Consider the following 21,338-nt stretch of genomic DNA (forward strand, 5'->3'; position numbering starts at 1 on the left):
ATGTAAGTACTCATGTGACAGAGACCGGTGAGGAACATGATGTAAATTGTAATGAAGAGTGTGTCGTGCAGTGAATGAAAGTGCAGGAGGAGCCACATATGCAATCCCAATTAACTAATTGTGATGACTAGCCAATCAGAAACTTTGACAATTCATTACCTCATTTTCTGGTATCTTCAAGACTACTTCAATGACAAAGGCGTATGTGCATTCTGTGTGACATACTTCCTGTTTTCCGAGTTGTTTGTTTGCGATGAGTCTTTTTTCCGCAAGTGTTGGAATTAATCACTAATCTTTTTGTGGCACTCACCAGCCACACAGCAGAAGACCTGCAACAGTTCCTTAATAGCTTTACCGCAGCCTGCAATGTGTTCAGCCTCACCATCAGCCTAAAGAAAATGCAGGTGATGGGACAGGATGTAGACGAACTGCCCTCTATCAGCATTACTGACTACGAGCTAGAGGCAGTCCAGGAGTTCATGTACCTGGGTTCTACAATATCCGACACCCTGCCCCTGGAGGCCGAGCTCAACAGATACATTGGAAAGGCTGCAACCACACTATCCAGGCTGACAAAACAAGCCTGGGCAAACAGCAAGCTGACAGAGCACACCAAAGCCCAGGTTTACATGGCATGTATGGTGAGCATGCTCCTTTACAGCAGCAAATCGTGGTCCCTGTGCTCCCACCAGGAAAGAAGACTCAACGCATTTCACGTGTGCTGCCTGAAGACCATCCTGGGCGTCTCATGGAGAGACCATGTACCCAACAGTACAGTGCTTTAGAGAGCAGAGGTTCTGTCTATGTTTACCCTCCTGAAACAGAGACACATGCATTGTTTGAGACACGTCACTTGCATGAAGGATGGCCGTATCCCCAAGGACCTCCTCCATGGAGAGTTGGCAGTAGGGAAAAGGCCAACAGGAAGACCCCAGCTGCGTGTCAAAGACACTTGCAAACAACCTCAAGGCACTTGGCATCAACATCAACACCTGGGAGGCAGTCACTGCAGACAAAGATGCCTGGAAGCACGAAGTGCAAAAGGGACTCATGCAGTTCGAAACGGAGCTGATGTGGCAAGCTGAGGAGAAATGACTCCAGAGAAAGGCCCTGCCACCAGCAGAAAGATCTGCCTCAACCTTCACCTGCGCCCACCGCGGCAGGGACTGTCACTCCCACATCGGACTCCACAGTCACAACAGACACTGTTCCCGGATAGATGCCCAGGGTGCAACTCCATAATCCCTTGGGATTGATGGATGCCTACTCCTACTACAGGCCCCCGGCACCATATTCTAAGTTTCTTTCTGAATTTGTGGCTTTCATCTCAGACCTTGTTATTTCCTTAGACAAAGCTTCAGTTGTCAGAGATTTTAATATTCACTTCGATAACCAAGAAGATCCTCTGAAAAGAGTATTCGTGTCCATTTTAGATTCAGTAGGGGTTAATCAGAGCATCATAGGATCTACCCATAATGGTGGTCACACTCCCGATCTAATACTAACATTTGGTTTAAATATAGAAAATATAGTCACACTTCCACAGTCTGAAGTCACCTCAGACCATTATCTCATCTTATTCAAAATATGTCTGAGCAATAATATACAATAATATATGCACCTCACCACAGTACTGTATTAAACGTACATTCACGTTAACTACTGCACAGAATTTTATAGTCTCCCAGAGTTATCAACTTTGACTGGATCACCGTCACCCCCCACAGAACTTGATCAGGCAACTGAATGCTTAGAGTCAGTGTTCCGAAATACTTTAGATAAATGTAGTTCCACTTAAAAGAAAAATGATTAGAGAGAAAAAATTAGCACCCTGGCATAATGATTACACTCACACTTTAAAACAGACCACTCAAAAATTAGAACATACAGTAAATGGCATCAAACAAAATTGGTAGTGTTCAAATTGGGATGGAAAGAGAGCTTCCCGAAGTCAAGAAAAGCTCTTAGTGCTGCTAGATCAATGTATCTCTCCACCCTAATAGAGGATAACAAAAATAATCTGAGATTGCTATTTAATACTGTAGCAAAATTAATGAGGAAAAAGACCACTAGACACATGCACACCTGCAATATGTAGTAGCAGCAACATCATGAATTTTTTCAATGACAAAATTGAAAATATCCAACAAAAAAAATCAAACTACAAATATTAAGGCCAGACAATTTAAGTAACCCTGTAGCTAACAATATAACTGTATCAGATCAGCAATTAGAATGTTTTACTCCCCTTCAAGAAACCGAACTAATTTCATTTAACTCCACATCAAAATCTTCAGCTTGTGTACTAGATCCCTCACCTACATGACTCTTCAAGCAGATAACACCAGAAGCAATTGAATCTCTTCTAAAAATAATCGATTCTTCACTTAGAATTGGATATGTACCCAAATCCTTTAAACTAGCAGTTATCAAACCCCTGATTAAAAAAAAAAAAACTGACCTCAACCTCTGTCAGCTATCCAATCATAGGCCAATATCAAACCTCCTCTTTATCTCCAAGATCCTAGAAAAGCTGTGGTACAGTAGTTATGCTCATATCTACATAGGAATAACATCCATGAAATGTATCAATCAGGATTTAGACCTCATCATAGCACAGAGACAGCACTGGTTAAAGTAGTATACAACCTACTGTTGGCATCTGGCCAGGGCTGTGTCTCCCTGCTTGTATTGCTTGACCTTAGTGCAGTCTTTGACACCACTGATCATTCCCTTCTCCTGGATAGGCTAGAAAATGTTGTGGAAGTTACGGGAACGGCCCTCTCCTGGCTCAGGTTTTATTTAACTGATCGCCATCAGTTTGTTGATATAAATGGTGATTTTTCTAGACATACTGAGGTAACGTTTGGTGTTCCACAAGATTCTGTCTTAAGCCCACTGCTTTTTCCTTTATACTGTATATGTTACCTCTGGGTGATATTCTTCCTAAATATGGTATTAGTTTCCACAGTTATGCTGATGACACACAGTTGTATGTTTCTCCAAAGCCAGATGAAAGACACCAGCTTAATAAAATTGAGTAATGTGTAAAGGACATTCAACACTGGATGCTTATTAACTTCCTTCTGCTTAACTCTGACAAGACAGAAGTACTTGTACGAAGACCACATGCAGTAGATTTTGGTTTTCTGATTACACAATAACTCTGGATGGCCTTTCTGTTTCTTCATTCTTTTCAGTAAAAGACCTCGGTGTGATCATTGACTCCAGTCTTTCATTTGAAACTCATATCAATAACATTACCCGGATAGCTTTCTTTCACCTCATAAATATTGCTAAGATAAGAAATATAATGTCACTACACGATGCAGAAAAACTAGTTCATGCTTTTGTTACCTCTAGGTTGGATTATTGTAATGCCTTACTGTCTGGATGTTCCAATAAGTACATAAACAAGCTCCAATTAGTTCAAAACATAGCAGCAAGAGTCCTTACTAAAACTAGAAGATATGACCACATCACCCCTGTCTTATCCACACTGCATTGGCTCCCAATCAAATTTCATATTGATTATAAAATACTACTATTGACCTTTAAAGCACTTAAAAGCATTTAAACCATTTAGGTAAATGGTCATACACCACAGTACCTGAGTGAACTTCTGGTCCTTTATGACCCACCACGCCTACGTAGATCAAAAGGTGCAGGCTGTTTGCTGGTACCTCATATAGTGAAGGTCACATCAAGGGGCAGAGCCTTTTCTTACAAAGCCCCACAGTTATAGAATAGCCTTCCAAGTAGTGCTTGGGACTCAAACACAGTCTCAGTATTTAAGTCTAGGCTAAAAACATATCTGTTTAAGTCAAGCTTTTTGTTAATAGTTTTTATTAGGTAAAAGAGTAGATCTGGAGGGTCCTCAGGCATAGAGTGTTTTGGTAAACTGGGATGCATGGATGCTGTCAGTCCCCCACTCTCATTTGGGTTTGTTGACAGTATAGTGGCTGGCTGCTTTATGTCCCAGGGAATCCTCATGTCTGTGTTACCTTCTGGCTCTCCCCTTTTAGTTATGCTGTCATAGTTAGTCTTGCCAGAGTCCCTGCTTGCACTCAGTGCAAAGTGTATCCTGTTTTTACTCTTTAGGTGACACTGGGCATACCTAACAACCTGTGTTTTCTCTCTCTCTTCACAACCCCCCCCCCTCTGAGTTACAGAGTTGTCGATCCTGAGCTGAGACAGCAGTAAGATGCTGACATCTTCTGCTCCTCGGACTCACCTGATCCATCCTGATGCCCTACGTCTGGCTGGAGTCTCATTTCATCGCTCCTGTGGAGGATGGCCCCATATGGACAGTTGAAAGTTGCACTTGGAAGATGGCTCTGGACATTTACAGTAATACACTTATGTCTGAGGACTACAGTTGACTTGCTAACTTTAGGACTGCAGTTGTCATGAACAGTTTTGCACTCAAGTTTCCATCAGTGAACAGTTTATAACTTCAACAAAACAGACTTCATGTTAAAAGTATAATGATTTTCCTAGTTTCACAGTTATACTTTGTGACTATATAGGACACAGTTATAGAAACAAGTTATTTATAATCATGCTATTTATCATCACCCATATGAGGATGGGTTTCCTTTTGAGTCTGGTTCCTCTTCAGGTTTGTTCCTCATGTCATCTGAGGGAGTTTTTCCTTGCCACCATCATCACAGGCTTGCTAACTGGGCATAAATTAGGGATAAAATTAGCTCATGTTTAAAGTCTTTAATTTTCTGTAAAGCTTCATTGTGACAATGTCTGTTGTTAAAAGTGCTATACAAAAACTTGACTTGACAATTTAAATCAATAGTCATCCTGGCATATGTAAACTTTGGCCTACTGGAATTCTGATATGGTGAATTAATGCTGAGATAATCTGTCTCTAATTAAATTGTTTCAAAATGGCCTCTGATGTGAATAAAGCAGATGCCCCAGTTGGCTTGTCAAAGGAAATGTATAGGAACCTTAAATGTGTGGATTTGTGAAAAACTGAATGAATTCCTTTAGCCTCGATGTATGTAAATGTGTGGCTTCAACTGTAACAACAACTTATAGTACCATTACATGTAGGTAGCGTGTGACACTGGATGGTCAAAACATTGCAGCTTGGCCAGATTTTTCTTAAGGTTTCAAACTAGAATAATATTGTAGCTGCTCTACTCTTAAGATCAACAGAATATATCCTGAAGCTATTGGAGCTTATGAGATTTTCCATTAAGGTCCACTCAGGGCTCTGCAGAAAGCAATGGATGTTTCATCAGAATCACCTCTCTGCCCTTCCCTCTGTCTTTTCTTATAAAATGCAGGATGATTTCATCATACAAGTAAGTGTGACATTTCACTGCTGAAAGTCCGGAAATTTAAACTGCTCTTATTTTCATCACTCATCCATCCTTGCTGTTCAACATACTGACAATATCTGCCTTAATATTTAAGCCTAATTGATGAGGTTATCCTATGAAAGCAGGCATTTGGAAGAATATCATTGTGTATTTTTAAGTAAGCCCCAAAAAAGCTGCCAGGTTCAGAGGGTTCGTAGAGTCCCTTGGGGTAGAAAGGCATACTCAAAGACACGGGCAGAAATATGAAAGCAAGGAGACAAGGAAATAATGCATTAGTTGCAGGCCTAAAATTTAAATGTTTGCAGATATAGTATTATAAAACTGATATCATGATATTCATATCCTGCTATTCTTTTCTCTTCATATATGAAAAAGTGTATGGAATCAGATTTCTGCCAAAAGCATCAAACAAATCTTCAAAGTATGTCTATTAGTTATGAAAAAATTCCCTACTGGAGTTCAATCACATTTCATTCATATGACCATTTGTAAAGTAAAGACTTTCCTTCTTTCCTTAATCCATTTCAGTTAAAGAAAAAATCCCTGAATATGGAAATACAAATTTTGATGAAAGGGGAAGGCCCTCTGCAGCCAGTTACTTCACACATCGAGTATGCATTAAAATCTAATTTTGGAGCACTTTTTTTTTTTTTGCCATTGACACTGATATTTTTCAATGTCAAACAATTCAGCAAATTTGCCATTGTGACAGGCTGAAGGTTCAACAGAATAAAGACAGCATGAAGCAACATTCATGTAAATCTGTTAATAATTCCACATAATAGCACAATTACAAGAGCTGAAGATAAAACAACAACAAACACCACAGTCATCAAATTATAAAAACAAATTAAGGAGGTGACTACTACCTGCATACCAATAAAAATGCATTATCAATAAAAAATTATGCATTTCTGCAACACCACCTCCTTAGGTAGACTTTTTTTTTTGTCCTAATTGTAAGGTATTAGTTTGACCTGATGAATACATTTTAAGCAGTGGTGTAGTGGGGATTTTTTTTCCCAAGAGTGAAAGCTGTTTTAATGACATCATGAGGACAATGTGAGGACACACACACACACACACACACACAAAAGCAGACTTAAAATAATCACCACATACAAAAACTACTTAGGCTTTCTTTAGCTACTGTATTACAAAAACTAACATTATCAACAACATTCTTCATGTGTGCAGCTTGCTTAGTTCAACCAGACACAAATCATGGCTATTCATAACAATATAAGACACACAGGATGTGTGAGCCAATTCACACTGAACTCATAGGACTATAGTCGAGTATGTGTAATTACAGGCCAGAGTAGCACAAAGTTAGATGGGGTGTCATATGACTGCCATTGCTTCATATTCAAAATCACTTACATTGCTTACATGTGCTGTAATGTTAGTCATTTCGATTACATGCAGGTGCATCTCAAACTACTGGAATATCATGAAAAAGTTCAATATTTTACATCAGTTATTTAAGAAAGTGAAAACTTAATATATTCTAGACTCATAACACGTAAACTAAGATGTTTCAAGCATTATTCTATTTTAATTTTGATAATTATGGCCTACAGCGCAAAAAAAAAAAACATCTCAAAATATGAGAATATTTCATTTTGAGTTTGAGTAAAATAGTATAAATACCATGTATCTCTTGGTCTAGTTCAATACATGCAGCCACAATCATGGGGAACACTGCTGACTTGTCAGCTGTCCAGAAGACAATAATCAACACCCTACACAAGGAGGGTAAGCCACAGAAGGTCACTGCTGAAAAGGCTGGCTGGAAAAGGCGCACAAGCAACAGGGATGACCACAGCCTTGAGAGGACTGTCAAGAAATGTCAGTTCAAGAACTTGGGAAAGCTTCACAAGGAGTGGACTGAGGCTGGTGTCAGTCCATCAAGAGACACCATGCACAGACGTCTTCAGGAAAAGGGCTAAACTGTCACAATCCTAATATCAAGCCACTCCTGAACCACAGACAATATCAGAAGCATCTTACCTGGGCTAAAAAGAGAAAGAACTGGATGGTTGCTCAGTGGTCCAAAGTCCTCTTATAAGATGAAAGCAAAGTTTGCATTTAATTTGGAAATCAAGGTCCTAGAACCTGGAGGAAGAGTGGAGACGCACAGAATCCTAGGTGCTTGAAGTCCAGTGTGAAGTTTCCACAGTCTGTCATGATTTGGGGTGCCATGTCATCTGCTGGTGTTGCTCCACTGTTTTTACCAAGTCCAAAGTCAATGCAGCATCTACCAGGAGATTTTAGAGCACTTCATGTTTCCATCTGCTGACAGGCTTTACACAGTGCCAAAACTACTACCAAATGGTTTGCTGACCATGATATTATTGTGCTTGCTTGGCCAGCCAACTCGCCTAACCTGAACCCCATAGAGAATCTATGGGGTATTGTCAAGAGGAAGATGAGAAACACCTGACCCAAAAATACAGACGAGCTGAAGGCCACTATCAAAGCAACCTGGGCTTCAATAACACCTCAGCAGTGCCACAGGCTGATCGCCTCCATGCCATGCCGCACTGATGCAGTAATTTGTGGTAAAGGAGCCCCAACCAAATATTGAGTGTATAAATTAACATACTTTTCAGAAGTTGGACATTTCCGTATATCCTTATTTGATTGATCCTAGGAAATATTCTAATAATTTCAGATACTGGATTACTGATTTTCATGAGCTATAAGCCATAATCATCAAAATTAAAACAAATAAATTATTGAAATATTTCACTTTAAGTGTAACAAATATAGAACATATGAAAGTTTACCTTTTTGAATTAAATTATGAAAAAAATAACTTCATGATATTCTGATTGTTTGAGATGCACTTATAATGCAAAGTTTGTTCATAATTCACACCAAGTACTTTATCCAAGGGCATGCCTCCTCTTTTCTGGACCACCTCTCCTCAGTCCATACAGTGAAAAGTGAGCTGCCCACCACCCCGTGCTATTGTAGTGGAGGAGGTTGGGGGAACATTGTTGTTAGTTGTTTGTTGTGATTGACGTTATATTTACAAAAATAAAAATCTATATTTTTCTGGCAACTTGCCATTTTAACCACACTTCTGGGTTAATAAGGAGTGAGAATGAGCTGCAGCAATAGCCTATTTTTTGTTTGTTTTTTAAATTTTCCTGTAAGTATACGCAGGCTAGTAGAGTATCACAGCTTGATGATGATCTTGTAACATCATTTGTTGAGGGGGGAAAGAACTAGGGTTGGGCGGTATCCAAATTTTGATACCTTTAAACCGTCTCTGTGTTTTCCCGGGGTATACGGTATTACCGAGAAAATAATAATATTTTGTTTCGGCCTACTGTGTAATGTGCGCCTATGCCTCAAATGTACTATTTAAAAGCAGCATAGCGAAATGTGTGCATTGTGGTATGGATTAAGCAGCAAAGCGAATTTTGTGCATTGATGGATGGATTAAGAGATATTTCAAAGCATCACGCAACTCTTCCTTCATCTTGAAAATAGCATTCAACTGTCGTTTACACATGTCTGCGTTGAAACGCCATTTGCAGCACTATTTCACCTACTCCATCAAAAAAAAGTACACGATGAGCAGGATCATACCCTTTCAAGCATGGGAAATAAAAAAAAAGAAGAGAAAGAATCAACCAACACCCAAGTCCGTTTAGACTGCGCGATAAACCATATTCTTCAGCGCAAATGAGGCGAACCTAATTCAAATGCGTGATAGCTGCACAAGGCAAAATCATATGGGCCCACGTCATGCCATCGCGGGGAAATTAATAATCAAATGGCCTTACCTTGCTTAAAACGTTGTCTTGATCACATAACTCCTTACAATTATTCCACTTAAATCCATACGGTTTAACACACCCAACAAAGATAGCAAGCGCATTGCTAATTCCCACCAGAAACCTAACAGTTTACGCTACGATGTTTTCTTCCGTTTCTTCAGTAGATGACATTTCAAACATTTATTACCCACATCCCAAATGTCATACGTTATATTATTTTACCTTGTTGTTACTCATGTAACCTACTCAAAACACAACTCATTGGAGAGATCTCGTGGAAGTGGAGTACCCCAGGCTATGGTGTGCCTTAGGGGACATATTAGATTTTTCGTTTGGTTTGAAACCAAAATACTGCCACACTGCCGATGTTGTATTTTTTTTTTGCCACTAACTCGTTATCTTGACTTGCCATCTTTCAACCGCGGTCTCAGTCTCTTTTTTTTTTTTAGATAGGACAGTATAGAGAGACAGGAAATGAGCGGGGGAGAGAGAGACGGGATCGGGAAATAACCTCGGGTCGGAATCGAACCCGGGTTCCCCGGATTTATGGTGCGGTGTCTTAGCCATCTGAGCCATGACACCCCCGATCTCAGTCTCTTGCGAAGCTTTCTGTCAGACTCCAAAATGTCACGCAGGGTTGTCATGGTAACGACATAAACAACCCTGCACGCGATGAAAACTTCTTTAGGAAATTGATAGAATTAGTGAAAATACGATCACACAGTTATTCGGGATGATCTTCAATTTATTATTTTATATTATGACCTCATGTACTCCATATTTATTTAGATATTATATATTTTTTTAAAATGACGGTAATGAGACCGATACCGCTGGTACTTTTGGATACCTCGGGATACCTTCTTACCGTAATACCGCCCAACCCTAGAAAGAACTGAGGTTTTTTTTATGACAAGGAAGACAACATTGGAGAGGTCTGCTTGATGTGTGCACTTATTACCATTGGCAATAATGTTGTTTTAATATTTTTTCCCAATTTTTTAAAATAAATTTGTAAAAATAAATAAATAAATAAATAAAATCATACTTGGAGAAGTGGGAGAAGGGCATTCACCCAAGTCCAATGCCCACTATATCCCTGATTTTTAAGCGACAATGGAATCAAAACATTTATTAAAGTGATACAGATAAAATTAATTTTATAGGAATATAAAATGGGATACTAGTTTTAAAAGAGGGTGACTACTGTCTTTTTTCGTATCCTGAAGACACTAAATGATCTGACATCTCTAAATGACAGAATTGCACAAACGTGCCCTAAAGCTTATTTGACTAACAAAAGTACAACCAAACAGACACATGCTGCTACCCAGCAACACTTGAGCCAGTGAGTTTTTCCATTTATAATCAATGAGTTATTACAAATGACATGCCAATCCAATGTCTGTATACATATCTAATGACATAAGTGCATTATCCTAAATCACAAACAAGGTACATCTATGTTGTATGGAAGCTAATGGTTTAGGGAACAGTACAGGCTTTCTGAATAACTGAAAGGAATTAATGCATATGCTAGAGGCAAAAATGCATTGATTCAAGCCCATACACAGCTGGCAATCTATTCTTGTTTTGCTGTTCCTTTAAATCATAACCAGACAGTGCATTTACTGGGATGAACCCAGACAGAGTGGTCTTTTGGGGTTTTTTGAATCTTCCATTTCAGTTTTGCCATGCTTCTTGTTGTTCCAAAGCCCGGGAGCAATCTAGCAAAACACAAAGTTCTGTTAAAACAAGCAAAATGCGATTGCTGATCTCTTTTAATCATGCCCTCCTTCAGACGCACCCTTCTCCCACTAACTCACCCCTTGTCGGGAGCAAGCTGCTGTTTCAGAGCTAAAAATAGAGCATCGGAAAAACAAAGGCCAACAAACTAAAAGGTGTGCATCTAGTTGCAGTATGAGAAACCTGAGCTTACATGGCATTTGGCTTCAGGGTGGAGGAGAAAAAGACAATTCTATATTAAGATATGGATGTTCTTGGGAGGAGGGAAAGGTGTAGTGCATGCCACATCCTACATTTTAAAAAAGGCCAAAGAAAGCCATTCCCAAAATAAATACACATATGACATTTTAACATTTTGTTACACTATAAATCTTCAATGTAGCCTACATTCAAGCAGCTGCTGTGGAGTGTGCATCCTGTACAATAAAATAAGGTATTGTCTGTCGTATTTGGTTTGGGACATTTATTGTACTATTCCTGGGGGGGGGGATGAGCTGAGCTGGTTCCTCTAATGCTGTTTTAATTGCAAGCATCCAAAACCTGCCACGACCAGCATGGTATGGCAAATGCCACTCTATACAATCTCATGTACATGATTCCAAGTAGGAGGATTACTTAAAATGAATCCACATGGCAGAAAATTACTATAACAGGTGAAACAGATTTGAACTCTCCTCAAGCTCCAGACTATCACTGAACAATATACAAAAACAAGAGCACTATAATGAAATCTGCAGTTTAAAATATTACTTTTGTTATATTCAGATAATTCAGAGCATACCAATATTTACCCAGATATTATTTCTAGTACAACACAAAGTAGTTAAAATGTCACCATCTAATGGCGTCTGACGGTACTGCAGGTGAGAGCAAGCAGGGAAACTGCAAGTCACTATCTGCAAGTTTCTATGCACTAAAATAAATAATAAAATGCGTGATTTTATAAAGACACTGAGTCTAAGCAAATACCTATAATATGGCAATGCTAGCTTGCAGCAAAATCTATTTTTCATACTTTTTGAGGGCTGTCTTTTTGGAGCCAGTTTTCATCCTAATCTGAAAAAGAATATTTCCAAACACTTACTGTGATCCTCTTGTATTTTTATATGGATACATAATATAAGACCTCCTTTAATTAACCTCACACAATAGACCGAATGATTCTCTAATATCTTTTCTTACCCATTCAGGTGAACATATCTCTGTTAACAACCAAGCATTCTGGGATCAGACAACATGGGTCATGTTTCACTTTATGGTGAATTAGGCCTTGGTGGAACAAAATATTCCTGCAATCTGAATAGAAATGATGACATCTCTCGTCATTCACACCAAAAGGGTCCAATTCAGTGGGAGTTGTGGGAGTGGGGCTGTGGCAAGGTCACATGCTTATAGATACAATCTTAAGTGGGCTTCATTGCATATTTAATTCATGGTGGAAAAGTTCTTCAGTCAGTCAAGCAATTCTGGTAAGCTAGAGCTTCCCATGCTCCTGGAAATAATTACAAATGGGAACATTATACCTGTGGAACTTAAGTTATAATAATAGGTGACAAAATGAATGACAAAACATGAACTCTGAAAGCATCCTATTTGCAAAAGAAAGTCTATAAATATGTTGCAAATAGAATTATTCATAATCTAATAAAACCTCAAAAGGAGTATCTGTTTAGTTTTGGTATTGGTTCCCTGGTATTTGGTCCCAAACCTGCTTCTCTAACCTTTAGGCCATAGCTTTCCCATTTACCAGACCAAATCAGAGGAAATGTCTATTTCTATATTGTTTTAATAACTTACGACAGGTAAACAACTGCTTAACAAGTTATAATTAGTATAATTGCATTTTCACTGTTTCTGCAAACACATTCTCATACATAAGTAACAATTCTCGTACATCAATCCATATGAAAAGTTACAAATGTTAACATTTTAGACGACTGTTCCTTCTTGCTTGACGGAGGTGAAATTTCTGATGAAATCAGGTATGCATCATGCAGTTGTACTACAGCATTTACGATCACATTCTGATACTATGAAATACGGAAAACTGTGATACTGTTGTACAATCTCCATTTAGGGAATTCTTCATATCGTCTCATTATCTTATGCACTGTCAAAGATCCTTTAATAAGTTGTGATCTGTATGAGTATCTACAATTTCAGGGGGGAAGAAATGGTACTATACTATACCCTTCCTTGTAGCCTTATCTTTTGTACATTTAATGGTCATCTTTGGGTGGCACAGTGGTGTAGTGGTTAGCACTGTCACCTCACAGCAAGAAGGTCCTGGGTTCGAGCCCAGCGGCCGGTCAGGGCCTTTCTGTGTAGAGTTTGCATGTGTCTGCGTGGGTTTCCCCCACAGTCCAAAGACATACAGGTGGCTCTAAATTGACCGTAGGTGTGAATAGTTGTTTGTCTCTGTGTCACTCCAGGGTGTACCCTGCCTCTCGCCCATAGTCAGCTGGGATAGGCTCCAGCTACAGGGTCGCAGACAAGAACAGGATAAGCGGCTACAGATAATGGATGGATGTTCATCTTTCACCTGGAAATGTGGATATAGCCTAGTGTACAATGTACCTTTAAAAAAAGATTCAAGGTATATAATTGGACCGTAATTACATTTTACAGTAAAGCTTTAAAAGATACGCTACACGCATCATTCTAGGCAAAACATGCATAGCCTACTACGAATGGTACAAAAGGTCGAAGCTTGACAGTAACACCCGTTGGATATTACAGGCCTGCTACAGAGTGTATATTTAACAGAACGTTTTCTGAGTTATTCGGAAGGTATTACATTAAATCAGTTCATGTTTCCGGGTGGCACGGTGGTGTAGTGGTTAGTGCTGTTGCCTCACAGCAAGAAGGTCCGGGTTCGAGCCCCGTGGCCGGCGAGGGCCTTTCTGTGTGGAGTTTGCATGTTCTCCCCGTGTCCGCGTGGGTTTCCTCCGGGTGCTCTGGTAAATTTCCCCCTACAGTCCAAAGACATGCAGGTTAGGTTAACTGGTGACTCTAAATTGACCGTAGGTGTGAATGTGAGTGTGAATGGTTGTCTGTGTCTATGTGTCAGCCCTGTGATGACCTGGCGACTTGTCCAGGGTGTACCCCGCCTTTCGCCCGTAGTCAGCTGGGATAGGCTCCAGCTTGCCTGCGACCCTGTAGAACAGGATAAAGCGGCTAGAGATGATGAGATGTTAGAATGGTTATAACTTCTGCACCTCCATCACTATAGGCCCCTTTTTGGTAGTGACAGAGGGGTGAATCAGTCTCTCTCTCTCTCTCTCTCTCTCTCTCCTCCCAGTCTGAGGCGGCTGCAGTCGGCCTCAAAAGCAACTTGTCACATATTTCATAGCATTTTCACATAGACCATATTTCATTAAAGTGGCTGTTCGGTTCGTGTAGTTAACCCAGGATGTTTTGAAACTCATTCTTACAAACAGCCACGGCGTTTCTCCGAATAGGACAGCTTGTTTATAATTTGCGCAGACAAGCAAAAGATGACACCGCACCACAGAACGATGCGCAATTAAGGCTGAGGGTGAAGAGGAAGAAAAACTGAGGACTATCATATCAGCTCGGTCATCACCATCATACCCAGCGTTTAGTAAAGAAACCGCAGAATCACAGGCTTTGTGTGTTATCTTGTATCTGTGCACCTGCTTTTAGCTTGTGCGGTGAGGCCGCTGCGTCTCTCTCTCTCTCTCACACACACACACACACACACCACGGAATGACCGCAAATTAATACTAACGCTTTGCTTCTTACCTGCAGAGCACGTATTCCTCTGTAGAGATGCACAACGCGACGCTCAGACCTCGGCTTAATGCGGTCCCGTTGAGTGTAACATGGATGTCTTTCCTTTCTTGTCTCCAATACAGTCGTTTCCTCAACGGAGCGCGCACCCGCTCATCCCACGCGCGCGCTCCCGTTTCCCATTCGCACTGAAAATGAATGTAGAGCGGGAGCGCGCATGCCTACTGGACAGGTGTGAACGCCAAGGAGCTGCCTTATTCTCATATCTGGCCCTGATAGAAATTGGCGAATCTCTCGTCCTAATTTTCAGACCAAACAAAATCACTGACCTCATTTGGTAATAATATTTCAGGTCGGCGGCACGGTGGTGTAGTGGTTAACACTGTCGCCTCACAGCAAGAAGGTCCGGGTTCGAGCCCCGTGGCCGGCGAGGGCCTTTCTGTGTGGAGTTTACATGTTCTCCTCGTGTCCGCGTGGGTTTCCTCCGGGTGCTCCGGTAAATTTCCCCCACAGTCCAAAGACATGCAGCTTAGGTTAACTGGTGACTCTAAATTGAGCGTAGGTGTGAATGTGAGTGTGAATGGTTGTCTGTGTCTATGTGTCAGCCCTGTGATGACCTGGCGACTTGTCCAGGGTGTACCCTGCCTTTCGCCCGTAGTCAGCTGGGATAGGCTCCAGCTTGCCTGCGACCCTGTAGAACAGGATAAAGTGGCTACAGATAATGAGATGAGATGAGTGCATTGTATCAGGGTGGCACAGTGGTGGTGTCGCCTCACAACAAGAAGGTCCTGGGTTCGAGCCCAGCGGCTGGTGAGGGCCTTTCTGTGTGGAGTTTACGTGTTCTCCCAGTGTCTGCGTGGGTTTCCTCCAGGTGCTCTGGTTTCCCCCACAGTCTAAAGACATGCAGGTTAGGTTAATTGGTGGCTCTATATTGACCATACGGTGGTGTAGTGGTTAGCACTGTCGCCTCACAGCAATAAGGTCCTGGGTTCGAGCCCAGCGGCTGGTGAGGGCCTTTCTGTGTGGAGTTTGCATGTTCTCCCTGTGTCTGTGTGGGTTTCCTCCGGGTGCTCCGGTTTCCCCCGCAGTCCAAAGACATGCAGATTTAGGTTAATTGGTGGCTCTAAATTGACCATAGGTGTGAATGTGAATGGCTGTTTGTCTCTCTGTGTCAGCCCTGCGATGACCTGGCGACTTGTCCAGGGTGTACCCCACCTCTCGCCCATAGTCAGCTGGGATAGGCTCCAGCTTGCCTGCAACCCTGTAGAACAGGATAAGTGGCTACAAATAATGGATGGAGTGCATTGTATCTTAAAGGAAATATTTCAGTGGAACCCCATACTTAAAGGTGCTGACTGCATAGTTGAATTCTGGGTAAAATGTTCTATTTCTATTGCTGTTGGAGTTTTGAGATGTTTCATTGCTGCACACAATGTGCATCCTATGTGTAAATGTTTTGCCGAGATCAAATGTGTCACGCATTTTACCATTGTGAAGATTGCAAAGCTATTGTGTATTTTTTTTTAAAATAAGAAACAAGCAAAATACAGCTCTTCTCCTTTATTGAAGCACTTTTAACAAAAGCAAGTAGCTACAGCTTTTTGGCTAACTTAAAAAACAGTAATACAGCTTCCAGTAAATCTGGGATTCCATTATTTATTGCTTTTGTTGACTAGAAGGCTGCACATGACTAGATACCATGCGAAGCCCTGATGAACTCTCTTGAAATCAGACTGAAATGCCCTCAAATAGTAGCAACCCTTAGAGCTTTACACACTAGCACAAATGTGTACATCAAAGGTTCCACCAGACTGTTTGATACTCGAGTCGGATATAGACAAGGTGCCCTGGAGTCTCCGACTCTTTTCAATATCTACATGGACTTTGTGGTTAGGATTGCTCATCATGAAGTGGAGAGGTTATATCCAGAAACAGGCTTCAAAATCAAGTACTGCATTCCTAATGAGGTATCACCAAGGGAACTCCAGAAAAACGCAAGAGTGAGAGGGGAGAATAGAATAACGGCGCTTCTATATGCAGATGACCAAGCCATTTTTGCAGAGTCAATTGAGGAACTACAAACCATCCTCCAGATTTATGATAACAAGTATACTCGGTTCGGACTGAAAATGTCATACACCAAAACAGAAACGATGGCCTTTAATATTGATGAAGCCATCAAGAACCAAGACAGCCTTTTCTATGTAAATGGCAATAAAATAAAGAACATAAGAAAATTCCGATACCTAGATTACACCATCACGAACTCCAGCAAGGACACGCAGACCCTTGGCTCAAGAATTGGATCCGCATTTTAAAAAATGGAATGAGCTTACCTTACGGATCAGTGTATACCTTACCTTACGGATCAGCGTATACACCTGTCTACTACAGTAAAGTTCCTCACTGCATGTGTGAGATCCCGACTCTTGTACAGTGTGCAGACATGGCAACTGACTACAAAAGAAGTCACAAAGCTCGAGGTCGTATGGAATGGATTCCTGAGGAAGATGGTGAAGGGTGGATACAGAAGACAGAAGGATGATAGAACTGAAGAAAATGTGAATGATGATAAACAGGATTGGAGATTCAAACTGTCAAATGCACCCTATGCCGCATTACTGAGATTCAAACTCTCCCTACACCGCATTACTGAGACAAAACTAATCAAGTCCTTCTGCTTATACCAGCAATTAAAATACCTGGCGCATGTCTGCAGGATAGATAACAGAAACATAAGGAAACAGATACTTTTTGACAAATGCTCCCCAAGTTGGATGAGGTTGGAGAGACTGTTGGGGATAGATGCCCCACAGATAAGGAGAATGATGATGGATAGGACAAAATTTCAGCATCTATTGGATACAATAGACACACCCTAAGGAGTCAAAATCTCCAGAAAAGGGAACACGATGATGATGAGCTTCAGACATTAACAGAGATCACCTTAACATGCACCCCTGGGTATTTATACAATTTCCAATAACCAATCAGATGCATTTATCTTACAGTGACTAATTGCACAAGCAACCAAGTGGTCCGTCAAGCTGAGCTCCAATAAAATTGAAGAATACTGCTTTTACTGCGTAACTGTACACAACAATCCTCCCCTGAAATCTGTCAACCCCTTTAAATGAAAAGGCTTCTTTTTTTTTTTACAGATTTAACCTGTCAGGTGGTCTTCCGGGGCGGCACGGTGGTGTAGTGGTTAGCGCTGTCGCCTCACAGCAAGAAGGTCCTGGGTTCGAGCCCCGGGGCCGGCGAGGGCCTTTCTGTGCGGAGTTTGCATGTTCTCCCCGTGTCCGCGTGGGTTTCCTCCGGGTGCTCCGGTTTCCCCCACAGTCCAAAGACATGCAGGTTAGGTTAACTGGTGACTCTAAATTGACCGTAGGTGTGAATGTGAGTGTGAATGGTTGTCTGTGTCTATGTGTCAGCCCTGTGATGACCTGGCGACTTGTCCAGGGTGTACCCCGCCTTTCGCCCGTAGTCAGCTGGGATAGGCTCCGGCTTGCCTGCGACCCTGTAGAAGGATAAAGCGGCTAGAGATAATGAGATGAGGTGGTCTTCCATTACGTTTTGGTGTACAGTAAGGCTGTGGCTGCTTCTGTAAGGTCTCTGAAACAGTCACAGTCTCCAGAGTTCCCTGTACACTCCCATCATTTGGTCCATTTGACCCACCATCATCAGAAAAAATAAAATCTGGCAAACCCTCTTCTGTAACTACAGACTGAATTTAAACTTGCAGCATTTGATTTACATGTCTTTTACACACCTTCCCATTGACATCAACTAAGTAAGTGACAGGACCCAGTACCCTGATAATTGTTCTTGGTAACCATTTTTCACCTTCCCCTCCCCTGTAGATTTGAACCAGTACTTTCTGTTGAGGCCTGAAGGTTCTAACCTGCGCCCCTCTAGCAGTTTGGTTGTATTGTGCATCTTGTTTTTCTTGCATTGTCTCTGTAAAATTAGGTTTAATTAGAGACAGCCGTGTTCTCAACTCTCAATTAAGGAATAATTCAGCAGGTGTTTGACTGGTTTGTCATTAGCATCACTTCAGGCCGCTTGGAATAGCTGTCAACACAAAAAAAATTGTGTTTTCCTTTCTCTGCAAATTCAACATGAATTCACTGCCAAGGCCCTTCTGCCCACCTCCATGGATGCACTGGAGCAGTTGCTGGTCTATTTCTGATCAGCTGGCATAACCAACATGTGCTTACTAGATCCTCAATGTCCTTATCAAGGTTAGGTCACCAAAATGGCTACAGGCAGTAGCTTTCATTTTTACCATACCTGGATGATTTTCATGCCATTCAGCCAACATTTGAGGTCTAAGCACAGAAGGTATAACTACCCTGAATCCCTACGTGACAGTCACTTTCCACAGTTAGATCAGTATTTCTCATAACTTGCGCTTGAGCATGGAGAAGGCTTTCTCTGCTTCCTCCCCCCACTTGAACAGGGTCTTAATCGAGGTCAACACTGTGAGAGGTCCGGCCACCATGCTGAAGTCGCAGATGAAGCGCCTGTAGAAATTGGTAAACCCCAGGAAACGCTGGAGCTCTCATCGCAAGGATGGGGTAGGCCAGTCAGCGACTGCCTCAAGCTTGAGGGGATCCATCTGGATCCTAGCCAGGGAGATGATGAACCCCAGAAACGAGACAGAGCTCTGGTGGAATTCACTCTTCTCCGCTTTGACAAACAATTTATTCTCTAGCAGGCACTGGAGGACCTGTTGGACTGTTGGACATGGCCCTGATGTTCCTCCAGGGAGCAAGAGAAGATCAGGATGTCATCCAGGTGCACGAAGACAAAGATGTTAAGAAAGTCCCTTAAGATGTCATTGACGAGTGCCTAGAAGACTGTGGGCATGTTGGTCAGGCCAAAAGGGACCATGAGGTACTTGTAGTGGCCCGTGGTGGCGTTCGAGGCCGTCTTCCACTCGTCCCCCTCCCTGATCCTCACGAGATGGTAGGCATTGCGTAAATCCAACTTAGTAAATATCTTGGCTCCCTGGAGTAGTTCAAAGGTCGTGGTCATGAGCGGTAGTGAGTAGTGGTTCTTGACCATGATTGAGACCTCGATAGTCAATGCAGGGGTGGAGCGACTTGTCCTTCTTTTCCACAAAGAAGAATCCCACCCCTGCTGGGGAGGAGGAAGGGCAGATGATCCCAACTGCCAGAGACTCAGAGATGTACTTCTCCATGGCTTGCTTTTCGACGGGAGAGAGTAGAGTTGCCCTTTGGGTGGTGCCGTCCCAGGCAGGAGGTCGATTCCACAGTCATAGGGTCTGTGAGGAGGGAGGGACACTGCTTGGGTCTTGCTGAACACGAGTCTTAAGTCCAGATATTCCGGAGGCACTTGAGAGAGGTCGGGAAACTCGCTGGCTGAAGGCAGCAGTGGTTTGGTGGGAGGCAGAGTGGAGTTCAGGCAGGAAGCTAGGCAGGAATGGCTCCAGCCTAGGATGGTGTTGTCGGCCCAGTTAAGGTGGGGGTTGTGCTGTGTTAACCAGGGTAATCCTAGGATGATGGGTAGATGGGTATGTGGGGGTCGTTCATGACATGGAGTTGGATGGTTTCTGAGTGGTTACTGGAAATCCTCAGGGTGAGTGGGGCGGTAAGGTGGGTGATGGTGGTCAAGCCGGTGCCATTGAGTGTCAGGACAGTGAGAGGGACGTCGAGGGTGAGTAGTGGGATTCTCAGATGCTTGGCGGTGGCAGAGCAGATCAGGTTCCTGTCCACCCCTGAGTCAATGAGGGCCTGGAGATGGTGATGCTGGTTGTCGTGAATGATGATGACAGGGAGTAACGGACGATCAGCGGGGGGCTGGTTCCGAGCATTGCCCACCAGGGCCCCTCAATTCACTGGTGGGCTCGTCTTTTTAGCGGGCAGGCTCGGCAGATGTGTCCTCGCTGACTGCAGTAGAAGCAGGCCCCTGCGCTCCACCAGCATTGTCGTTCCTCCGCTGACACCCATATCTGGTCTACCTGCATGGGTTCGACGGACAAGGTGGGAGGTGGAGAGGAGGTGAAGCTGGGGTGGGTCTTCTCTCTCCTCCATTGCTGGATCCGGGCATCGATGCGGTTGGTGAGGTCCATGAGGCTGGAGAGGTCTGACGGCAGTTCCCGTGATACCAGCTCATCCTTAATGGCGTTGGCCAAGCCATGCAGGAACGCATCGACCAGAGCGCTCTCGTTCCAACCGCATGATGCAGCCAACGTCCGGAACTCGATGGCGTAGTCCAAGGTAGACCAGGACCCCTGCCACAGCTCCATGAGTTCCCTAGCCACCTCCCGGCCGGACAGAGAGCAGTTGAAAGTTCACCTCATCTCTTCGGAAAAATCTTTGAAACAGGAGCAGAAGGGAGTGTTGGCGTCCCAGACCACTGTCCCCCACTCCCTGGCCTTGCCGGTGAGGATTGTGATGATATATGACACCCGGGAGCATTCTGTGGGGAAGGTCAGAGGTTGCAGCTCCATGAGCAATGAGCATTGAGATAAGAATGATATGCAAGTACCTGGCTCTCCATCATAGGGCTGAAGCGCTGGGAGTCTTGGCTCGCAGAGAAAAGCAGTGGCCAGAGCTGAAGTTGGAAATGGCTGGGCAGGGGTAGGCAGGTCAGGTCAGAGGTCAGAGGTTGCAGCTCCATGAGCTGCAACAAATGGCAAAAATAGCTTGATAGTGCTGCATCTGTGTGGTGAGG

General features: G+C 42.7%; 1 protein-coding gene across 1 annotated transcript in view; it reads right to left on the reverse strand.

Moving 5' to 3' along the window:
* nfasca (neurofascin homolog (chicken) a) overlaps nt 1-14,732 on the reverse strand; it is a 307,192-nt gene extending 292,460 nt beyond the window's left edge. Inside the window, exon 1 of the mRNA XM_060910012.1 lies at nt 14,649-14,732. The gene's annotated coding sequence lies outside the window, so the exon portion shown is untranslated. The remainder of the gene's footprint in view (nt 1-14,648) is intronic.
* Between the last annotated feature and the right edge of the window lie 6,606 nt (nt 14,733-21,338).

This window comes from Neoarius graeffei, chromosome 26 (genome assembly GCF_027579695.1).
Source record: "Neoarius graeffei isolate fNeoGra1 chromosome 26, fNeoGra1.pri, whole genome shotgun sequence".
In the NCBI taxonomy this organism is placed as follows: Eukaryota; Metazoa; Chordata; class Actinopteri; order Siluriformes; family Ariidae; genus Neoarius; species Neoarius graeffei.